Genomic DNA, 15,718 nt, shown 5'->3' on the forward strand with positions numbered 1-15,718 from the left:
AGTGCAGCCCTGTAGGCTGGCTGCCTGGATATAAACTTGGTGCTGTTAGTGGGGCACAACAGGAATGAGGTTGGCCTTGCTGGCTGTGTGGGAGCTAGGTGAAGCCTGTCATTGCTGGCTTTCCCCTACTTCCCTGGTGACCTGAATGACACAACAGAGGCAGCCATAATTCCCCTTGGAACATAATCCCATTGGCTTAAGAACCACCCCATCCCCCATACTGGCCACAGCAAGTCCTGCCCTGAGCTCAGACCCACCTAACCCTGCCCCCACCTGATGGTTTTTCTCTACCTGCCCAAGTAGCTGAAGACAAAAGACATAAATGCTTGGGAGCTCAATGGCCCCACCCATAGCCTGAGAAACCTGAATATTTATCCATAAATGAAGGGGAGATAAAGTATTTTTCAAACAAGCAATTGCTGAGTGAATTCGCCACTACCAAGCAAGCACTACAATAAATGCTAATAGGAGTTCTAAATCTTGAAACAAAAACCTCAAAATACACCAAAATAGAACCTCCTTATAGCATAAATCTCACAGGGCCTATAAAACAATAACACAATGAAAAAAAAAAAAAACAAGGTGTTCAGGCAACAACTAGCATGATGAATGGAACAGTAACTCACATCTCCATACTAATGTTGAATGTAAATGGCTGAAATGCTCCACTTAAAAGATACAGGATGACAGAATGCATAAAAACCCACCAACCAAGTATCTGCTGTCTTCAAGAGACTCACCTAACACATAAGGCCTCACATAAGCTTAAAGTAAAGTGGTAGAAAAAGATATGCAAAAGGAAACTATGTTTCCATGCAAAAGGAAACTAGAAGCCAGCAGGAATAGCTATTCTTATATCAGACAACACAGACTTTAAAGCAACAACAGTTTAAAAAGACAAAGAGGGACATTATATAATGATAAAAGGATCGGTCCAACAGAAAAGTATCACAATCCTAAAGATATATGCACCTAACACTGGAGCTCCCAAATTTATAAAATTACTACTAGACCTAAGAAATGAGATAGATGGCAACACAGTAATAGTGGGGGATCTCAATACTCCACTGACAGCACTAGACAAGACAGAAAGTCAACAAAGAAACAAGGGACTTTAACTATACCCTAGAACAAATGGACTTAACAGATATTTACAGAACATTCTACCCAACAACTGCGGAGAATACGTTCTTTTCATTAGCACATGGAACATTCTCCAAGACAGACCATATGATAGGCCCCAAAAAAGTGTCAGTAAATTTAAGGAAATCGAAATTATATCAAGCACTCTCTCAGAACACAGTAAAATAAAATTGGAAATTGGCTGGGCATGGTGGCTTATGGCTGTAATCCCAGCACTTTGGGAGGCCGAGGCAGGCAGATCACCTGAGGTCAGGAGTTCGAGACTAGCCTGGCCAACATGGCAAAACCCCATCTCTACTAAAAATAGAAAAATTAGCCAAGCATGGTGGCAGGTGCCTGTAATCTTAGCTACTCAGGAGGCTGAGGCAGAAGAATCACTTTAACCCAGGATGCAGAGGTTGCAGTGAACTGAGATGGCGCCACTGCACTCCAGTCTGAGCCAGAGAGTAGGACAAGGAAAGGAGAAAGGGTAAAGGGGAAAGGGGAAAGGGGAAAGGAAAGAAGAAAGGAAAGGAGAAAGGAAATTGGAAATTAATTCCAAAAGGAAGCCTCAAAACTATACAAATACATGGAAATTAAATAATCTGCTCCTGAATGACCTTTGGGTCAACAATGAAATCAAGATGAAAATTTAAAAATTCTTTCAACTGAACGATAATAGTGACACAACCTAGCAAAACCTCTGGGATACAGAAAAAGCACTGCTAAAAGGGACATTCATAGCATTAAATGCCTAAAAATGTCTGAAAAAATCACAAACTGACAACCTAAAGTCACACCTCAAGGAGCTAGAGAAACAAGGACAAACTAAACCCAAAGTTAGCTGAAGAAAACAAATAAAGATTAGAACAGAACTAAATAAAATTGAAACAAAAAAATTTACAATAGATCAATGAAACAACTGGTTCTTTGAAAAGATAAACAAAATTGATAGACCATTAGCAAGATTAACCAAGAAAAGAAGAGAGAAGATCGAAATAAGCTCAATTAGAAATGAAACTGGAGATATTACAACCGATACCACAGAAATACAAAAGATTATTCAAGGCTACTATGAACACCTTTATGCGCACAAAGTAGAAAACCTAGAGGATATGGGTAAATTCCTGAAAATATACAACCCTCCTAGATTAAATTGGGAAGAAATAGAAACTCTGAACAGACCAATAACAAGTATTGAGATTAAAATAGTAATTAAAAAAAAAACTACCAACAAAAAAAGTCCAGGACCAGATGGATTCACAGCTGAATTCTATCAGACATTCAAAGAAGAATTGGTACCAATATTACTGAAACTATTCCAAAAGATAGACAAAGAGGAAATCGTCCCTAAATCATTCTATGAAGCCAATATCACTCTAATATCAAAACCAAGAAAGGATATATTGAAAACAGAAAACCACTGACCAATATTCCTGATGAACATAAATGCAAACATCCTCAACAAAATACTAGCTAACCAAATCTAACAGCATATCAAAAAGATAATACACCATGATCAAGTGGGTTCATAACAGTGATACAGGGATGGTTTAACATATGCAAGTCAATAAATGTGATACATCACATAATCATAGTTAAAAACAAAAATGATATGATCATGTCAATAGATGCAGAAAAAGCATTTGAAAAAATCCAGTATCCCTTTAGGATTAAAACCACCAACAGAATCAGCATAGAAGGAACACAGCTTAAGGTAATAAAAGGCATCTATGACAAACCCACAGGCAACATGATACTGAATGAGGAAAAGTTGAAAGCATTTCCGCTGAAAACTGGAACAAGACAAGGATGCCCACTTTCCCCACTTCTATTCAACACAGTATTGGAAGTCCTAGCCAGAGCAATCAGACAAGAGAAAGAAAGAAAGGGCATCCACATTGGTAAAAAGGAGGTCAAAGTGTCGCTGCTTGCTGATATGATTGTATACCTAGAAAACCCTAAAGATGCATCCAAAAAGCTCCCAGATCTGATAAATTCACTAGGCCGGGTGTGGTGGCTCACGTCTGTAATCCCAGCACTTTGGGAAGCTGAAGCAGGCGGATCACCTGAGGCCAGGAGTTCGAGACCAGCCTGGCCAACATGGCAAAACCTCGCCTCTACTAAAGATACAAAAAATTGTCAGGCGCAGTGGCTCATGCCTGTAATCCCAGCACTTTGGGAGGCTGAGGGTGGGGCGGATCACTTGAGGCCGGGAGTTTGAGACCAGCCTGGGCAACATGGCGAAACCCCGTCTCTTCTAAAAATACAAAAATTAGCCAGGTGTGGTGGTGAGCACCTGTAATCCCAGCTACTCGAGAGGCTGAGGCAGGAGAATTGCTTGAATCCAGGAGGTGGAGGTTGCAGTGAACTGAGATCACGCCACTGCACTCCAGCCTGGGTGACAGAGCGAAACTCCATCTCAAAAAAAAAAAAAAAATACAAACAATAAGCTGGGCATGGTGGTGGGCGCCCATAATCCCAGCTACTCAGGAAGCTGAGGCAGAATTGCTTGAACCCGGGAGGCGGAGGTTACAGTGAGCTGAGATTGAGCCATTGCACTCCAGCCCGGGCAACAAGTGCGAAACTCTGTCTCAAAATAAATAAATTAAATAAATATAAATAAAAATAAAAAATAAATTCAATAAAGTTTCAAATTACAAGATCAGTGTACACAAATTAGTAGCACTGCTATGCACCAACAGTGACCAAGCTGAGAATGAAAGCAAGAACTCAACCCCTTTTATAACAGCTGCAAAAAAATAAAATAAAAATACTTAGGAATATAGCTAACCAAGGGAGAAATATACCTAACCAAGGAGGTGAAAGCTCTCCACAAGGAAAACTACAAAACACTGCTGAAAGAAGTCATAGATGACATGAACAAATGGAAACACATCCCCTGCTTATGGGTGGGTAGAATCAATATTGTGTAGATGACCATATTGCCAAAAGCGATCCATAGATTCAATGCAATTCCCATGAAAATACCGTCATCATTCTTCACAGAACTAAAAAAAAAAAGCAATCCCAAAATTAATATGGAATGAAAAAAGAGCCCACATAGCCAAAGCAAGACTAGGCAAAAAGAACAAAGCTGGAGGCATCACATTACCCAATTTCAAACTATACTACAAGGCTATAGTTACCAGAACAGCATGGTACTGGCATAAAAATAGGCACACAGACCAACAGAACAGAATAGAGAACCCAGAAATAAAGCCAAATACTTACAGTCAACTGATCTTCGACAAAGCAAACAAAAATATAAAGTGGGGAAAGGACACCCTATTCAACAAAAAGTGCTGGGATAATTCACAAGCCACAGGTAGAAGATGAAACTGGATCCTCATCTCTTACCTTATACAGAAATCAACTGAAGATGGATCAAAGACTTAACTCTAAGGCATGAAACCATAAAAATTATAGAAGATAACCTTAAAAAAACCCTTCTGGACATTGGAATAGGCAAAGAATTCATGACTAAAAGCCCAAAAGCAAATGTAAAAAAAGCAAAAATAAACAAATGGGACCTGATTAAACTAACACGTTCCTGCACAGCAAAAGAAATAATCATGAGTAAACAACCCACAGAATGGGAGAAAATATTTGCAAACTATGCATCCAACAAAGGACTAATATCCAGAATCTACAAGGAACTCAAACAAATCAGCAAGAAAAAAAAACAAATAATTCCATCAAAAAGTGGGCAAATGACAGACATTTCTCAAAAGAAGATATACAAATGGTCAATAAATATATGAAAAAAATGCTCAACATCACTAATCATCAGGGAAATGAAAATGAAAACCACAATGAGATACCACCTTACTTCTGCAAGAATGGCCATTAAGAAAGCCAAAAAACAATAGATGTTGTGGATATGGTGAAAAGGGAATACTTAACACTGCTGGTTGGAATGTAAATGAGTACAACCTCTATGGAAAACAGTATGGAAAATTCTTAAAGAACTAAGCATAGATCCACCATTCAATCCAGCAATCCCACTACCAGGTGTCTACCCAAAGAAAAAGAAGTCATTATATCAAAGGCAGCTGCATACATTTGTTTATCACAGCACAATCCACAACTGCAAAGATATGGAACCAACCTAAGTGCTCATTAACCAATGAGTGGATAAAGAAAATGTGGTAGATAGCCAGGTGCAGTGGCTCACACCTGAAATCCCAGCACTTTGGGAAGCCAAGGTGGGCAGATTTCCGGAGCTCAGGACTGACCTGGGCAAGATAATAAAACCCCATCTCTACAAAAAATTAGCCAGGCATAGTGGCACATACCTGTATGTTAGGGGGTTGAGGTGGGAGGATTGCTTGGGCCCAGGAGGTCGAGGCTGCAGTAAGCCATGTTCATGCCACTGCACTCCAGCCTGGGTGACAAAGTGAGACCCTGTCTCAAAAAAAAAAAAAAAAAAAAGTGGTATATATACACCATGAAATACTACTCAGTCATAAAAAAGAATGAAATAATGTCTTTTCAGAAACTTGGGGCTGGGCACAGTGGCTCACACCTGTAATCCCAGCACTCTGGGAGGCCAAGGCAGGTGGATCACCTGAGGTCAGGAGTTCAAGACCAGCCTCGACAACATGGTGAAACCCTGACTCTACTAAAAATACAAAAATTAGCTGGTTGTGGTGGTGCATGTCTGTAATCCTAGCTACATGGGAGGCCGAGGCAGGAGAACTGCTTGAACACAGGAGGCGGAGGTTGCAGTGAGCCAAGATCATGCCACTTCATTCCAGCTCGGGCAAGAGAGTAAGACTTCGTCTCAAAAAAAAAAAAAAGCATGGATGAAGCTGGAGGCCATTATTTTAAGTGAAATAACTCAGGAATGGCAAACCAAATACCATATGGTGGGAGCTAAGCTATGGATACACAAAAGTATTCAAAGTGTTATAATGGATATTGGAGATTCAGAAGAAGGGAGGGTGGGAGGACATAAAAAAGAACTATATATTGGTTATAATCTACACTACTCGGGTATGAGGTGCACTAAAAATCTCAAAATTCACCACTATATAATTCATCCATGTAACCAAAAACTACTTGTACCCCACAAGCTATTCAAATTTTTAAAATATTAAAAATATAATACACAAGAAAAGGGTCAATAAATTTGACTACAGAACTATCTTGTACAGAAAATACATCCTGAACAAAGTCAAAAAGCTAACAAAATGTTTGGAAATCATCAAGTCATAAGAAAGTAGACGGCTAATTTGCTGACTTACAGCAGGGGTCCCTAACCCCTGGGCCATGGACCCATACTGGCTCATGGCCTGTTAGGAACAAGCCACACAGCAGGAGGTGGGCAGCAGGTAAGTAAGCGAAGCTTCATCTGTATTTACAGCTGCTCCCCACTGCTCACATTACCACCTGAGCTCTATCTCCTGCTAGATAAGCAGCAGCATTAGATTCTCATAGGACCACGAACCCCATTATGAACTGCACGTGCAAGGGATGTGGGCTGTGCACTCTTTATGAGAATCTAATGCTTGATGATCTGTCACTGTCTCCCAGTACCCCCAGATAGAATCATCTTGTTACAGGAAAACAAGTTCAGGGTTCCCACTGATTACACACTATGGTGAGATGTATAATTATTTCATTATATGTTACAATGTAGTAATAATAGAAATAAAGTGCATAATAAATGTAATGTGCTTGAATCATCCAGAAAGCATCCCCCGAACCCCGGTATGTGAAAAAATTGTCTCCACAAAACCAGTCCCTGGTGCCAAAAAGGTTGGGGACTGCTAGCTTATAGAGCTTATAAAATTCAGCTTTTTTTTTTTGAGAAAGATGTGGTCACAGGTGCTGGAGAGCTCTGGTCTGCCACTCCCGCTCATGACTCAATGCTGTTCACTCTCACTGAGGAACAGGTCAGTAAGGAAGCTGTGCCACATCCATGGCCTTTAAAGATACCAGAAAAACAGCTGTGGAGCCAGGGGTGGTGGTTCATGGAATTAGAATAAAACCCCTGGAGAAGGTGTGTGCTGACTTGATCACAGGCAAAAAGTTTAAAAATCTCAAGTGAAAGGACCAGTCTGTATCCTACCAAGACTCTGAAAATCACTACAAGAAAAACTCCTTGTGGTGAAAGTTCTAAGGCACTGGGATGGTTTCCAGATGAGAATCCAAAAGTGACTCACTGACTTGCACAGTCCTTCCAAGATTGTCAAGCAGATTATTTCCATCAGTGTTGCGCCAGGAATCGATTCTGAAGTCACCAATGCAGATGTTTAAGTCAACTATTTTAATAAATTAATTGGCCGGGTGCAGTGGCTCATGCCTGTAATCCCAGCACTTTGGGAGGCCAAGGCGGATGGATCACAAGGTCAGGAGTTCGAGACCAGCCTGGCCAAGATGGTGAAACCCCGTCTCTACTAAAAATAAAAACTTAGCCAGGCGTGGTGGCAGGCGCCTGTAGTCCCAGCTACTCGGGAGGCTGAGGCAGAATTCCTCGAACCTGAGAGGCGGAGGTTGCAGTGAGCCGAGATCGTGCCACTGCACTCTAGCCTGGGTGACAGAGCGAGACTCCATCTCAAAAAAAATTAATTAATTAATTAATTACCAGTTGTTAAAAAAGAAAAAAAAGAAAAATGGAGCCAGGCGTGGTGGCTCAAGCCTGTAATCCCAGCACTTTGGGAGGCCAAAGTGGGCGGATCATGAGGTCAGGAGATTGAGACCATCCTGGCTAACACAGTGAAACCCCATCTCTACTAAAAATACAAAAAAAAAAAAAAAAATTAGCCAAGCATGGTGGCGGGCGCCAGTAGCTATAGCTACTTGGGAAACTGAGGCAGGAGAATGGCGTGAACCCGGGAAGCAGAGGCTGCAGTGAGCCGAGATTGCACCACTGCACTCCAGCCTGGGCAACAGAGCGAGACTCTGTCTCAAAAAAAAAAAAAAAAAGAAAAATGGAAAACCCTTCAGAGTCCAATGCGCAGAGAATACGAACAGACATTTCACAAAAATAAATATAAATTAAAATAGTCAAAAATTATCTAACAATATGACTATCTCAACTGAAGAATGCAAATTGAAGCAATGGAGACATATTTTTCACTGATCAGATTGGGAAAAATTTTAAAGCTTAATAGCATCCAGACAGCATCAATAAGGAACTGGTTGAAGAAATTAAAGTCCATCCCTACAGTGGAATATTATATAGCCATTAAAAACAATGCAATAAGAGGCCAGGTGGATGGGCCAGGCACGGTGGCTCACGCCTGTAATCCCAGCACTTTGGGAGGCCAGGGCAGGTGGATCACAAGGTCAGGAGTTCGAGACCAGCTTGGCTAACACAGCGAAACCTCATCTCTACTAAAAATACAAAAATTAGCCAGGCATGGTGGCACACACCTGTAGTCCTAGCTACTCGGGAGGCTGAGGCAGAAGAATCACTTGAACCTGGCAGGTGGAGGTTGCAGTGAGCCGAGATCGTTCTACTATACTCCAGCCTGGGTGACTGAGCAAGATTCTGTCTCAAAAAAATAAAAATAAAAATAAATAAGAGGCCAGGTGGCTCATGCCTGTAATTCCAGCACTTTGGGAGGCAAAGGCAGGAGGATTGCTTGAGCCCAGGATTTTGAGACCAGACTGGACAACATAGTGAGACCTCATCTCTACAAAATATAAAAAATTAATTAGCTGGGCATGGTTGCTCATACCTGTAGTCTTAGCTACTCAGGAGGCTGAGGCTGGACAACTGCTTGAGCCTGGGTGGTTGAGGCTACAGAGTTGTGACTGTGCCACTGCACTGCAGCCCGGGCAACATAGTAAAACCCCAGCTCTACCAAAAAAAAAATTAAAATTAAAAATATTAGCCAAGTGTGTTGGCATGTACCTGCAGTCCTAGTTAACTTGAGAGGCTAAAATGGGAAGATTGCTTGGGCCCAGGAGTTTGAGGCTGCAGTGAGCCATGATCGCATCACTGCACTTTAGCCTGGGAGACAGAGAAAGACTCTGACCAAAAATAAAAATAAATTTAAAAAATGACCTTTGACTTGGGGGTTAAAAAAATAAGATCTGTATTGTCAACATGCAAAGATCACTAAGACATAATATTACGTGATAAAGATGGAAAAGAATATATATATCTATCTCTTTGGTATTTTTAAAAGATACATATGTAGTGGTACATGCACAAAAAACGTCATTATAAGAAGCCATTTTTACTAGCTACTTTTGTGCAGAATGACCAGGTGTTAAAGAAGACAAAGGTTTAACATGTTTCATTTTGTATCTTTCTGTATTAATATAACAAATAGCAATTGTGATATTGTTTGAATTCTTATTATGCATATATTTCTATTTCTGAAATGTCAACAGGAGTTAACTGGTGAATCAAATTTGGTTTGCTACTTTATGTTGCTCTGTATTTTTCAAATTATTTTTTGTAAAAGTCTACTCTAAGGTATTGTTTTTCAAACTGCAGCTTATGACCCATTAGTGAATCATGAAATCCATCTATTCAGTTGAAACCAGCATTTCCCCCACCCTACCCCCGGCAAGTGAAATAACCTGAACTGGACTAAAATAGAAAATAATTGAAAACACCAGTGCACATCATAGATTATGAGCAAGAAAGAGCCAGACCAAGAATAGGCAAGCTGACTCAAAGTTTGAAAACCACTGCTCTAAGATATTATGTTAGTAGTACTTTGAATAGGGTGCTTAGGGAAATATATTAATTATGTTATAATTAATATTTCAAAACCAAGAATGATTTTATGTTAAATGGAGTTTTTATATGTCAATTCTTAGTATGACCAATTTCAAAAAATACTATTAATTGAAATGATAATGGAGAAAATACATAATTTCTGAAAATTCAGAGACAAAACTCTAAAAGGACAGCTATACAACATACACTGATTTGAATGAAACTGAAAAAATGAACCTGCCAGGCACAGTGGTTCACACATCTAGTCCCAGCACTTTACCAGGCCAAATAAGGAGGACTACTTGAGCCCAGGCATTAAAAACCAGCCTCGGCAACACAGGGAGACCTTGTCTCTACAAAAAAATTTTAAATTAGCCAGGTATGGTGGCATGCACCTGTAGTCCCAGCAACTCAGGAGGCTGAAGTGGGAGGATTGCTTGAACCCAGAAGTTCAAGGCTGCAGTGAGCTATGATCACACCACTGCACTCTAGCCTCACTGACAGAGCAAGACCCTGTTTCTAAAAAATAAAAATTAAAAATGAACTTATATACATATATTTAGAATAGTCCCACATTATAAATTATACACATTCATGTCTTTGGAATAGATAAGATTGAAATTAAAGTTAGAGTGTTTACCTATGAAGAGGTCACCAAAATAATAAATTTTTAAAATGCTAGGCTATCTGAAAATTCCAGAATATTGACAGAAGACCACATAGTTCAAATATACATACAACGATAATCAGGGCATGCATTTTAAGTTGTTGTTTTTGGTGTCAAAGGATGTGTTTGTTCTGATTACAACACAATCTATTGCCCAATCTCCTGTTTGGTCAAGACAGATAACTCCAAAATGACTAGCCAGGATTGGGAACATAGTTCAGTCAATAATTAAGTAAAATTAAAGGACTAGTGGAGTATGAAATCAAAAGACTTTATTTTCATTAACACGGCAACCAAACCATTTACTGTGTATTTTGCAGTCAGAGCAGCCCTGGGAAGCCCTATCTTTTTTTAATTTCATGAACCCCAATGTCATGTATCTTTACTACTTACCTTACATTATCTTTTTCTCCCTTTTATCCAACTCTCCACCCCTCCTCCCCACCAACCCTTGTCTGCTTTTTACTTCCTTTGTTCCTTTCCATTCATTAAATCCATTACTCTTAATGATCTCTCACTCTTCCAAATCCCTATGGGGATTATCTATACCACTCATTTGGAAGTCAGCAAATGATCTCTTGTATTATTTATCTTTTTTATACATAACCTATTTTTACATACACTTATATTAACTATTTGGTAAAGTGTAAAGTCATTCCATGTTATGAATGCAGTCAATATCAACAAATCTTTTTAGTTATCTTTTTAAGTTCTCATATAACCCAGAAGTCAAAAGTTGTTCAGGGCATGTGTTCTACAACTATATAGATTCAGGTAATCTACACGTGCCCCAGGACTGTGGGATCATAGGCCAAGGCTAATTCTGGAAGCAATGAGAGGGAGATGGAGGGAGGGAGAATAGGACCTGGCATGGGCAATGGCAATAAAAATAGAAAGGAGGGGTTAGATAAAAAGAGGGCAAGAAAGAGTGAATAGGATTTAGTAATTGATAGGCTGAGGGAAAATGACCCAGGATGGTACAAGCAACCAAAAAGATGGTGGTACAATTTAGAGATAAGGAAAAGCATTACAGGTTTAAGGTGTGAAGAAATGTAGTTTTTTTTTTGTTTGTTTGTTTGTTTTTTTGGAGATGGAGTTTCACTCTTGTCACCCAGGCTGGAGCAATGGCACAATCTCAGCTCACCGCAGCCTCTGCCTACCAGGTTCAAGCAATTCTCCTGCCTCAGCCTCCCGAATACCTGGGATTACAGGCATGCGCCACCACGCCCGGCTAATTTTGTATTTTTAGTAGAGACGGGGTTTCTCCATGTTGGTCAGGCTGGTCTCAAACTCCCAACCTCAGGTGATCCACCTGCCTCGGCCTCCGTAAGTGCTGGGATTACAGGCGTGAGCCACTGCGCCTGGCCAGAAATGTAGATTTTAGTATCAGATGTGATGAGCTCAAGATGTTCATGGGGCATACAGTTAGTGATCCTGGTTATCTGGATCTGAAGCTCAGGAGAGAGTGCTCAACTGCAGGTAAAGAACTTGGGAGTCATAAACATAGAGAAGAGATTGCCCAGAAGCATTGTAAGGATGCAAATGGGAAGGGCATTCAGGAGAGAGCTCTTTTGGAAAATAAAAACATTATAAGCGTCTGAAAAAGAGATATTTAAGGCACAGGATTACACAGACTCCGAAGGTATGTTCACAGAAGCAAAGCATCCTTCTCTCAGGAGAGGATATTGTTATGAAAACCAAGAAAGATTACCTTCCTCTCAGAAGCGGAAACAGATAACAATTTCAGTATTAAGAGAAATATCTCAGCAAATTAACACAGGAACAGAAACCAAATGCCACATGTTCCCACTCATAAGTGGGAGTTGAACAATGAGAACATATAGCCACAGGGAAGGGAACATCACACACTGGAGCTTGTCAGGGGTAGGGAGCAGGGATAGCATTAGGAGAAATACCAGATGTAGATGACAGGTTGATGGGTGCAGCAAACCACCATGGCACATGTATACCTATGTAACAAACCTGCACGTTCTGCACATGTATCCCAGAACTTAAAGTATAATAAAAAATAAAAATAAAAATAATAAAAAGAATCTGGACCTTAACCTGTTTTGTTTTCTTGTTTGTTTGTTTGTTTTTGAGACGGAGTCTTGCTGTCGCCCAGGCTGGAGTGCAATGGCGTGATCTCTGCTCACTGCAACCTCTGCCTCCTGGGTTGATGTGATTCTTCTGTGTCAGCCTCCCGAGTAGCTGGGATTACAGGCGCCCGCCACCACACCCAGCTAATTTTTGTATTTTTAGGAGAGACGGGGTTTCACCATGTTGGCCAGGCTGCTCTCAAACTCCTGACCTCAGGTGATCCACCCGCCTCAGCCTCTCGAAGTGCTAGGATTACAGGAGTGAGCCACCGTGCATGCCCAGCCAACCTGTTGTTTACAACAATGTCAACAGCATGCTGGGTAACACTGTTTTTTGTTTTGTTTTTTTTTTTTGAGACAGAGTCTGGCTCTGTCGCCCATGCTGGAGTGCAGTGGTGTGATCTCGGCTCACTGCAAGCTCCGCCTCCCAGGTTCATGCCATTCTCCTGCCTCAGCCTCCTAAGTAGCTCGGATTACAGGCGCCTGCCACCACGCCCAGCTGATTTTTCTATTTTTAGTGGAGACAGGGTTTCACCATGTTAGCCAGGATGGTCTTGATCTCCTGACCTTGTGATCCGCCTGCCTCGGCCTCCCAAAGTGCTGGGATTACAAGCGTGAGCCACCGCGCCTGGCCCACTGGGTAACACTGTTGATAGACTCTTCCAGTTTTGCCAGAGTAACATTGTGGGACACTCCTGTTTGAAATTTTTGAACAGTACCCATACCCTTGATGTCTACAATATCACCTTTCTTGTAGATTCACATGTATGTGGCCAAAGGAATAACTCCACGTTTTCTAAAAGGCTATATTTTTAAAGAAAATATAGCAGTGCTACTCCTCTTTCCCTTTGTCAATTTGGCAAAGTGGAAGATGGCAGTTGGCCAGAAGACATTATTTTTACATCTCTCTTTTACAGTTAAAAAAAAAAAAAAAAAACTGAGAAGGCAGCCGGGCACGGTGGCTCACACCTGTAATCCTAGCACTTTGGGAGGCTGAGGCGGGCCGATCACCTGAGGTCAGGAGTTTGAGACCAGCCTGGCCAAACAATGACAATCTTTTAGTAGAGACGATGGTGAAACCCCATCTCTACTAAAAATACAAAAATTAGCCAGGTGTAGTCACACATGCCTGTAATCTCAGCTACCTGGGAGGTTGAGGCAAGAGAACCACTGGAACCCGGAAGGCAGAGGCTACAGTGAGCCAAGATCTTACCACTGCACTCCAGCCTGAGTGACAGAGGGAGCCTCTGTCTCAAAAACAAACAAAACAAAACAAAAAAACTGAGAAGGCTGAAAGGCTAAGTACACAGCCAATAAATGGCAGAACAGGCATTAAAACACATCTTTGGATACCTGGATACCTGTATCCAAAGATGTGTTTTACCAGGATACAGATCATATCATCTATCTGTATATGCACACAAACATATAATATTTTCACTAAAAAATGGGAACACACTAACCACATAGTTTTGTAACCAGCCCTTTTTCACTTAGCATATTGTAAACAACTTTTCTGTCAACAAATACCTATCTACAACAGCAGTTTTAACAGCTGCATAGTACTCCACTGCCAGGGTATGAAATTGCTTTAAATAGTATATTTCAGCCAGGCGCAGCAGCTCATGCCTGTAATCCCAACACTTTGGGAAGCTGAGGCAGGTGAATCACCTGAGGTCAGGAGTTTGAGAGCAGCTTGGCCAACATGGTGAAACCCCATGTCTACTAAAAATACAAAAATTAGCTGGACATGGTGGCAGGCACCTGTAGTCCCAGCTACTCGGGAGGCTGAGGCAGGTGAATCTCTTGAACCCGGAAGGCAGAGGCTGCAGTGAGACGAGTTCATGCCACTGCACTCCAGCCTGGGCGACAGGGTGAGACTATGACTCAAAAATAAATAAATAGTATGTTTATGTTACTCTAATATTATAGTATGTTTTTTAATATTATAAACAATGCTATAATGAATAGTGTGTAATCTGCATGATTAACTCCTTAAGATAAAAATACCCAAAAGAGGAAAGCGCTCTTTTCAGGCTTTTGGTACTGATTCAGTTTCTAGCTACATTTCAAGTGTTCAAAAGCCCTTGTGACTAGTGACTACCACATTGGACAGTACAGATACTTTCCTCATTGCCAAGAGTTCTATTCAACGGTGCTGGTCCACACTGTTCCAGACCATGCAGATCACTGTTGAATCTTGGGGCATGGCCTCCCACTTCAGCCTGATATTGGACCCCTCTCTATCCTACTCCTGAAGGCCACCCTCCACAGTGATTTCTGCTAACCCTGCAGCTGCAGCACATAGGATGTGCACTGGAGAGCTGGTTCCCTCCCCCTATAGCTCCACCTAGGCTAGGAGAATAGAGATTTTACCTGCAGACATCATTGTTCCTACTCTTGTTTCCAGCCCCAGCTCCCAGCCTGCATATGTTACTAGGTTTGTATGGAAGGGCAGGCTCTCCGACCAACCTCTAAGCAAGTTTCCCTCAAGTGTGCTGGCTAACAATGGGCAGGCTGATGTGTAACTTCCCTCTACTCTTACTTTACTGTTTTGTACCAAAGCTCTTCAACATGACACTGTGAGTGAAAACTTTTTTTAATTTTGCAAGGGTGATGTAAATTCTTCTGCATTCTATCATTTGGGTGTTTCAACAAAAAACTGGTAAGAGGGTGAAAGATGACTCACCACCTTGTACTAAGAAGTAAAAGCTTTTAAAGCTTATAGGCATTTCAAATGGTTTTAAATAACAACTTGATATCTCAACTGGCTCTCTTTACTTTTCCATTTGAAATCTGCTTAAGAAATAAGCACCTAGAAAAGGTTTGCCTAACCGAATCCAGCAGCACATCAAAAAGCTTATCCAAAGCTTATCTACCATGATCAAGTCGGCTTCATCCTTGGGATGCAAGGCTGGTTCAACATACGCAAATCAATAAATATAATCTATCACATAAACAGAACCAATGACAAAAACCACATTATTATCTCAATAGATGCAGAAAAGGCCTTCATACTAAAAACCTCAATAAACTAGGTATTGATGGAACCTCAAAATAATAGGTATTGATGGTATCTCAAAATAATAAGAGCTATTTATAAAAAACCCACAGCCAATATCATACTGAAAACTGGAAGCATTC

The 15,718-nt window shown here is 40.9% G+C and overlaps 1 protein-coding gene and 1 pseudogene across 24 annotated transcripts in view; one reads left to right on the forward strand and one right to left on the reverse strand.

The window, feature by feature from the left end:
• Positions 1-15,718, reverse strand: part of CDK19 (cyclin dependent kinase 19) — a 205,404-nt gene that overhangs the window by 82,716 nt on the left and 106,970 nt on the right. The window lies entirely within an intron of this gene.
• LOC107975242 (small ribosomal subunit protein uS10-like) lies at positions 7,049-7,386 on the forward strand (annotated as a pseudogene).

The sequence above is a fragment of the Pan troglodytes genome, chromosome 5 (assembly GCF_028858775.2).
Source record: "Pan troglodytes isolate AG18354 chromosome 5, NHGRI_mPanTro3-v2.0_pri, whole genome shotgun sequence".
NCBI classification, from domain to species: domain Eukaryota; kingdom Metazoa; phylum Chordata; class Mammalia; order Primates; family Hominidae; genus Pan; species Pan troglodytes.